This window comes from Oculina patagonica, chromosome 9 (genome assembly GCF_052425735.1).
Source record: "Oculina patagonica isolate OP01 chromosome 9, crgOcupat, whole genome shotgun sequence".
NCBI lineage: Eukaryota > Metazoa > Cnidaria > Anthozoa > Scleractinia > Oculinidae > Oculina > Oculina patagonica.
Genome location: NC_135766.1, coordinates 13,458,985 through 13,467,714, shown reverse-complemented (window position 1 = coordinate 13,467,714; position 8,730 = coordinate 13,458,985). Strand labels below are relative to the sequence as shown.

Genomic DNA, 8,730 nt, shown 5'->3' with positions numbered 1-8,730 from the left:
GTTTTTCCAATCTAAGGTGGTGTAACCGTTTTAGTAGGCATATTACGCCGTTGTACTTAATTTATAAAATTATAAAACTATTATAAAACTAAAACAATATGAAAACGCTGCGATGCTTGAAGCAGACTAATGAAACTCTACCTTTCTATAATTTTGCGAACGTGAATATTTCTTGTACAAAACTGGGCGCTTTAGTAAAGCCCTTTTAATTGTAATTTTTTTCACCAATGTATTTTCACTTAATCAAGGCTATAAGCAGTGTAGCCTAATGTTCTGAGTAAGGAACCAAGTTTGTCTAAGCGGATATGGTATACAAAGTATAGTATACTCGATACTAAGAATCCACTGACATTTAGAGTCTCTCTCTTCGACTATGTACAGCAGTGCTATTAACAAACAATCCGTGACTTAAACTGCTCAACGATATCAAAAAAGAACAATTTAGTCCGGCGGCTTAGCTCCTGAATTGTGCGATTTTTGATACAAGCACCAAACTTTGCAGGATTACAAGCGTTCACATACTAATCAATTCTCGATATAGTGCCAACGCCAATTTTCTATTTTCAGCTAGTAAACAGCAATGAAATTTTCAGCCGAGAGGTCCCCCTGCCCCTTCCCCACAAAGTATTTCTTCTTGTACTTTTATAAACCTTTTGTTGTTGATTTTTATTCATTAATACAGATATGAATGCTTTTAATTAGGCTTACAATTGTTATTTTTTTATCATCTGTTTGATACCAATAATTTAATAGGAAATTATTGCATGGGAAAAGATTTTCCGTTCCCCGCCCTCTGCTCCCTCGCGTCTTTCGTTTTGCGCTAGCGTCCAGGTCTCTCGCGATCGGTGAACCGTTCGCTAACAGAAGAAAAATAGGAAAATATAGGGCTGTGAACAGTCTAAATTACAGCATTACATTTTAAATTTTGTACGTGCGACTTGGTATCACTACCTGGCATAATAGTATTTGTCTATTAACCAGGACAAACAAATATTTCACGAAAATTCATTGATTTTAACCCTATCCAGACCGGGAGGGGCGGAAAGTGCCCGCGCTGACTTAGAACGCTTATAACTTTTTCAAGATTCAACCAAACGCTACCAAACTTTGCGAATTTATCTAAAATTTGTCTGGAAATAATTTGGTAGGGTAAGTTGTTGTGTCAGGAGCTTGACGTCACCATGGCAACGGCATTTTGACAGGCATGTTTTCCCAATTTTGTAAATTTCGTGTTTCTATTAATGAAAACTAATTTTATTGCAATCATTTTCCTCCTTTTACGGTTTTTAAGCACAGTTTTATTGATTTTGAGTACCTTGCAGTAATTTTGGGCGGTTTTATGACGTTTTGGAAAAAATTCGAAATCCAAGATGGCGGATCCAAGATGGCGGCTGTTTTGACATTATGATGTAATTGTCACGTCATGTGACGTCGTCTTCCCACGTGACGTATACCAAAAAAATAGGTGTTTAGACATACTATATATTCCCTAAGTTTCATTGTGATTGCTTAAATATTCTGGAAGTTACGGAGGTCTGAAAAGATCCATAAAAGCCCGGTCTGAATAGGGTTAATAAATAAAGGTTTCCATGGAAACCGGTGTTTTTCGGGCTTGGCACTATATCTGAAAAAATTTCTGTTGTTGACCACTTTCATTGTGCCAAATTTCATGCTTGTATCAAAAAGTGCACAATTCAACTAAAATTTCGAGCTAAGCCGCCGGACTAATTAATCATAGTTGAAATATGGCTACTAAAACAGTAAATCTAGCAACCAAATTGAATGAAACTTTTTGACTTTGTAACACTTTAAAAATATGCGCCTTACACGACAGTAAAATATCAAAGAAACTCCACACCCCAAGACAACGAGCCGGAGCTTATTGAAAGGGGCTTACATTCTGCAGCAAATTGACTTCGGCGTGGAAAACAAGAGTTGTGGTTGTTGTTGCAATTGTTTTGGGATACAAATCACAGTTATGTTTTGTTCAAAAAGGTTCTTTTATAACTTTTAATAAGCATCGCCCTCGAAAAAAGCGCCGCTCTCGAATTAGTGTCGCTTATAAACGTCAACAAATTTATTAGTAATGGAGTAAATATGTTACTTAACAAAACACTGATTAAAGCAGAAGCCCATAGGAGTTTCTGTTAAAGCTTATAAATTCCTGGTCATGATTAATTATCATTCGGAAGTCACTATACAAGCAAACACCTGAAAAAAAAAAGCAGAAACATTTAAGACAACGTGAGGCAATGCAGATATTGAAAATACCATTACGGAAAATACAAATGCAATTCAGAACAACAATTTAGTACAAGTATTCATCGGCACAATTACGGGCGGGGTTAGCCAGAGAACAGCCCTCCAAAAGAGCTGTTCGCCCGTACAGAAAACGAGTAAAGAAAAGTTCAAGGTAACTCTTAACAGTGATGTAATACAGAAAATTTAAATTTTCGAATACCTTACTGAGGCATAAAGGAGTAGAAACCAATACATCGAAAATTTACTGGGCGTGATCAGAGTGGATCGGAAAGCACGTTAAATTTTATCGAAAGGCCGAGTCAACCGGATGCGCTTGGGTGGCCAAACGAACTCGCACGTTTACTCGCAAGTGCACGGCAAGTTTCAAGAGATCAATTTGAATGTCAAAGAAATGTACCAAAAATGCTAATGAATGACGTGCGATCAACTTGCTTTGACTTGGGCGGTCAAACGGCAAAAAACGTGCGCCAAATTGGATCCCAACCAAAGTGAACGCAAGTTGTCGCTAGTCAACACAAGTGCACGTAAGTCCTGGCCACATGGAGTTGAAAGAAGACGCAAGTTAATTTACGTCTACTTACGATTCTGTTCAGTCAGACCCAATAGTAGAAGTGTTCATTTGTCACCCAATTCTTGAAGGCAGTCAAACGTGCCATTAGCAAACACCTCTTGATGGTGATTGCTGGATAAATTAACCGAGGTATTTATTCTTCCTTCTCAGACTAAGGCTAAGGATCTAAGCGTTAAGTTTAACAACGACCGAAAGAAGGAAAGACTTTGGCAATACGTCGTGCTCTTCTTTCCCTCACGCATGGTGTCCTATAGCCCAAGAACATTTATAGCTTGTTACAGACCAGGTCATGCAGCCTGCAAGCGTTTTGAAGGATATCGTGACTTAGTAGGCAATAATCAACTAAAGTAAAACAATTTTCAACTCTGGGTAAGCCATGTTGCCTAATGTCTAACCTGTTTTTTTTTAACACTGCTCACTTAGAGATCTTGTGTATGGGCCATCCTAGTGGAAAAATAATAACAAAAGGTGAGTTGAGTTGAGAGGAAAAAAGTGTGGTTCATGTAGCCACTCATTATTGCATGAATTGTTTTATTATTTTTGAAATACCGGTGGATAGTGCAGGCCTGCGCGAGCGTGTGTGTGTGAGTCGGGAGACGAAGGAAGGCGAGAAGAAATAGTGTATACCCCGTTATGAAAAAAAAGATCGTGATTTGTGTTACAAGTATTTTGTAAATGTAGTAGCCAATAAAACCGTGAAATGTACTGAGTTTTTTGGGTAGCTTAAATCAATAAGAAATGCTTCAGAAATACAGGACATTGTTGCCCTACGGCTATCCTCTTGTTCTGTCTGCTCTCATCGATCTCTGGTGTGTTGACCTCCTGACGAAAGATAAGAGCGCTTAAAAGCAGGGACCAACCACAGTGCACTATTTGTGGCCAATCAGTCTGCGCAAAACTACTGTTTCCTAAATGATTTCTGATGCAAAATTACAAATACGTCACAGGCATCAGTCTGGAAACCGTTGTTATCTCATGTCCAACCTTTTGCTCATTCTGCTTTCTTGGTTCTCCAGTGTGTTGGCCATCCTGGAAACAAATAACAGCCGTTTGATAAAGGAAGGTGCTGTTAATACTTCGTGACATGGTAGATATGAAAGACCAAACTGTTTTGCAAGACATCTTGAATAAACCAATCAAAATTCACCAGAAAATCTGTATAAAATGTAATAATAACAGCACACCAACTGGCTAACCTGTCGTTTTTTTTCCTTTCTTCGATCTCTGGTGTTTTAGCCATCCTGTTAAAAATAAAGAAAGGGGTTTAAAAGAAGAAAAATCTTGTACATGCAGCCACTCGTCCTCCATTACACCTTATGAATATTGGTATCGATTAAGTTGTATTAAAGGGATTTGATGACAGGGGAGACAAAACTTTAACCAAAGCACTATCTGAACTGAAATTCCTTGTAACAAACTCAAACAAACAAACGAAGAACACTGTCCCGATTATTGCCGACCAATAAGTGATAAGCTTCTGATTACACTCAATGTTCTACTATGATCGATTAGAGTAATAAAACACCACAGGTTTCTTACAGGTTTTATTGGTATCTACCTAAAGGCTGTATCATTGCCTCAAGTGGCAACTTGTGGTTTTCACACAAGCTAGAAGTAAACCATACTAGTTCTGTCTGTTTTCAATGTTGTAGCGAGCATTGATGTGCATTTGTCCACTACAATAAATCGCTTTTAAGAATAACATGTTTACCTCTTCTAAGCATTGACTTATTAATTTTTTTCAATTTTTTGTAATGACCCCACCTTTTGTTCTTCTTGCTGTTTTTATCTTGTGGCAACCACACCTGGATAAGTTTGAATCCGCCATTAAAGTCACTGTGGCCAATGGCGAGGAGACGCTTACGAGGACAGGCTGTTAAACGTTTCACTTCATTTTCCAGATGGATTACACTCAACAGGTCACCAGACTTGACGTTAAACAGATGAAGACAATAACCTACTGAAGCTGAGCTGATAACACATTCCTCGTCACTGACAAATTTGCAATCAAAAAAACTGTAATACCGCTCGCCTTTCCATAATATGTGTAGTGTTTCTCCGGAAACTGCATTGAGGACAAGCAATGTTGGGGGCGTTATTTTGCCATATTTGCAAACTACTACAAACTGTTCGGCACGAGAAAACATCCCAAATCGAACTACATTAACATCATATGTATTTACAACGGTTAGATTGGTTTTCCAGAGAGTGGTTTTGCCATCCGACAACTTAAGTGAAGAGCAATGGTTGTAGGTTAACAGCTGACACTTACTGTTACATGCAACCAGCATCCTGTAACCAGATGGGATTGTCGACATGATTTCTCCGCTTGTTGTATCCAATATGATCACTTTGTTCCCATTTCTCCGACTTGCCTCACATGCCACTCGTTCTTCTGATATGGGGATGATCTTTATGACTTCGTATACTTGGTCCAATTACGGACAATTCAAAGTTCCACATCTCAAGAGGACCAGTTCCTGTTGTTAATAAAACACCTTCTTTAACAGCTACAAGGCACTTCTTAACAAGACGAGTTTTGTTTAGAGTAAGCTGCCCAACGAGCTCTCCACTTGAAACATCCCAAGCCCTGACTTTTGGTTCCTTGGCATTGCCGACAACATAAACGGCCTTGCCACTCAAAGAAAATACAATGTCTTTGATCCTGCCGAATGTAGCTTCTCCGTCAGTTTCCAGTAGTTCATTAATTTGCAACATATCTATGAAAGTATCACCAGGAGAACCCCTCAATACAGTTTCCTTATTTAACACAAAATCGAATTTCACATTCACAGTTGAAATAGGATCTCCTAACAAAAATCCAGCCTCACTACGTGATTCAAATTCCCAGGGCACATAGGATTTGTCACAAGATTTACTGACACGTACGTACATCTACCGCACAATTAGGATGTTCCGCCATATTGATATTCAAACAAAAACAGAGATTTAGCAAATGTACTCCACCAAAACACCAAAGAGATCGACAGTCAGGTGAGAACTTTATCATTCCACAACTTTCTCGGATGTCCGTTTCTGCTAGTGTTGTAAAACTATCCATCACATCGACAATAGAAATTGTACGCGTGGAATGGGCAATTGCAAGCAGCTTTCCATCTCGTGACCAAGCAAAAGACAAAGCATTGTCATTTCTTGTGGTACGAGTAATCTCTGAACCATTCTTCAGACTCCACATAACAATGCATTTTGCATCGTCGGGGCAATCAGTTAGCATTGTGGTCTTGTCTCCTGAAACCGAGCAAAGTGTGAATTTGCAGCTACTTTGGGCAAACAGTGGTTTCAAGTCTCCGTCAAAATTATAGGCATGGCTAAGGACTCCTGGTAAGACCACTTCATCAATGGGGTGGAAAACGACTGAGCGGTAAAATGACAAGACATGTGAAGCGGAAGGTGATATTCTGTAAGCTCCATTCCCGTAGTGAAGTTTCTTTTCCAACACCGGACGTTCCCATATTAGCTTGCCAGTATGGAGGGACCACAGCTGAATCATTCCCTCGTCACATTCACACACCATGTAGTCTAACTGCGGTGAAACATCAAAACAAGCCACTAGAGATGAACATTGAAATCGAGCTTGAACAGCTCCCTGCTGCATCTGCTTGTGCACGAATTCCATATATGGTATTTCAGGATATTTGTTCTGCAACAGGCTCGATGCCACAGAAGATAGTACTGTTCCTCCCTTATTCAGCACGGTTTCGAAAAACACATGAGGATGATTTGCGAAAGTGTTGTGGTACTTTCGTAACAGGTACATTAAGGTGTTCAACAAACCTTTACTATCTTCAGACAGCGCCTGAGAGACTTGAAGCCATAAGATGTCTTCAGCTGGTAACGAGGTGCTTACAAAGAGCTTTGTATACACAAGCTCTAAGTCAATCACATATCTTTGTACACACTGCTCCAGGCTGCATCCACCTGGTCTCATATCTTCCTCCAACTGCAACATGTGTGGTGCACCATGATGTAGCGCATACTTCTCAGTGGAGCTAAGCACTAGGTCACGTACACCTTTGAGTTTCAGTTCATCAAGTTCATCAGCACAGAGATTTGCAAGAATGCGGTGGGCTTCCTTCTCGTCCACGGTAAAAACATGCTCTCCATAACATAATGTGTCTGTTAACCAGTCTTTAACTGACTTGTGAATAACATGTACACAGCCATCACGAATGGGGAGAAGCGATGACACACTGCCAATAGCTTTTAGTACTTTACGCCTTGCAACTGGTGAGTCAGCACTAGGTACCAAAACTTTAGAAACAAAGTCAATCGGCAAGGGCTCTCTTGATGCGGTAACAGCACTTAACAAATTCAGAAAATCCTCTTCCTTGACGCATAGTTCCTTCCTTAGTTCATTCTCTAGTCGTTTGAAATAGGAATGGTAGACTGACGAAATTGCTAATGGTAGGCCGCCATCAAGATCGCCTTGTTCCAAAATTGATACATTCTCGTCAAGAAATGAGACAAGAAAGTACGCGTACAGCATGAGTCCTTCAGACTTCTCTACAAGCTTTTCCACAAGGGCGCCTTTATCTTCTGGTTGAATTAGACGTTGCGTCTTCTTTTGAAGGAACCGTTTGATGTCTTGGACATTCTTTTCGTTATTTGATTCCAGCTGAAATGGCTTCAAATGTTTTAACGCCTGTACAATGTTTCTCTCTGGTCGGGTCGTACATAGAAATCGAATCCAACATGGAAGCTTACAAAAGTGGTTAGCAATTACATCAAGCAGCTCATTCCGTTCTTGGTATTCACTTTCGTCAAGACCATCTATCACCATGAGCATGTTTCTTCCAGGATCAGCTACAATGCTAAGAGGTTCTTTAAACAGTAAAGCAAACAGCTCCTCCACACCCATGTTGTTGAGATCTTCACCCAGATTTCCTGAAAGCCGATACATAAGGGCTTCCTTGTACTCTGGCAGGGCATGACACAAGCGATAGGCCAAGGACTGAAGCATCAACTGAGGATTTCGGTAACGTGCGTTATTATGCTGACAAAAGTGGCTTCCTGACAGTCTGCCAGCAACTTGCATTCTCTTGCAAATTACGGCAGAAATCACTGATTTTCCCATTCCGGCATTTGCGCTGATCACCATCACGCGGTTTTGAGAATTTCTGTCATCTAACCAGTTTTGAACTTTGTTAAACACCCACTCACGGGTGTCTTCCTGAAATCGTCCAACGAGATACTCGATGTCTCCTCTGAACTCTGACTTAGCAAGGTTTTGTAGAACTTTATCTGCTTGGCTTTCAGTGTCGATTCTTCCTTTCAAAATAGCAACTGTTTGCTTTATTTTCTGGAGATCTTCTTCAACAGCTTCAAAGTGTTCCTCTTGGGTTTTTGCTACAGCTTCGACAGTTTCTTGTGTTTTGGTCTGGGTCTAGTGTACTTCTTCCAGCTTTGACTTGTTATCCTGGAGTGTTTCACGGTCTTCTAGTTGTGTCTGATGTATTCTCTCAACAGTTCCGTCTATGTTACTGTCGGTTTGATGTACTTCATCCAGTTTTGACTTTGTACCCTGGAGCGCTTTATGAACTTCTAGCTGGGTCTGACGTACATCCTCGGCAGTTTGTTGTGTCGTGGTCTTGATTTGATGTAACTCTTGCAGTTTTGTCTGGCTATCCTCAAGCGTTTTAATTTCTTGAAGTTGAGTCTGACGTACCTCTACAATACTTTGTTGTGTTTCAGTCTGACGTTGACGCAGTTCCTTCAGCTGTGATTTGATACCCTCTTCACTATCAGCCCAGTCAAGTAACACGTCAAGATAATCTTCCTCCCCACCATGTTCTGCCTTCAATCTATCAATTTCTGCCTGATTCAAATGAAGAGCAACAAGAACAGCACTAATTTCCAGCCACAGAGAAGAGAAAAGT

At 40.1% G+C, this 8,730-nt stretch overlaps 1 pseudogene across 1 annotated transcript; it reads right to left on the bottom strand.

The window, feature by feature from the left end:
* Window positions 1-232: 232 nt before the first annotated feature.
* Window positions 233-8,716, bottom strand: LOC144666219 (uncharacterized; annotated as a pseudogene). The gene is made up of 4 exons (XR_013573143.1): window positions 4,598-8,716; window positions 4,030-4,074; window positions 3,818-3,862; window positions 233-2,211 (listed from the first exon to the last, which is right to left on the bottom strand). The product of XR_013573143.1 is annotated as an uncharacterized LOC144666219 (transcript).
* Window positions 8,717-8,730: the final 14 nt, after the last annotated feature.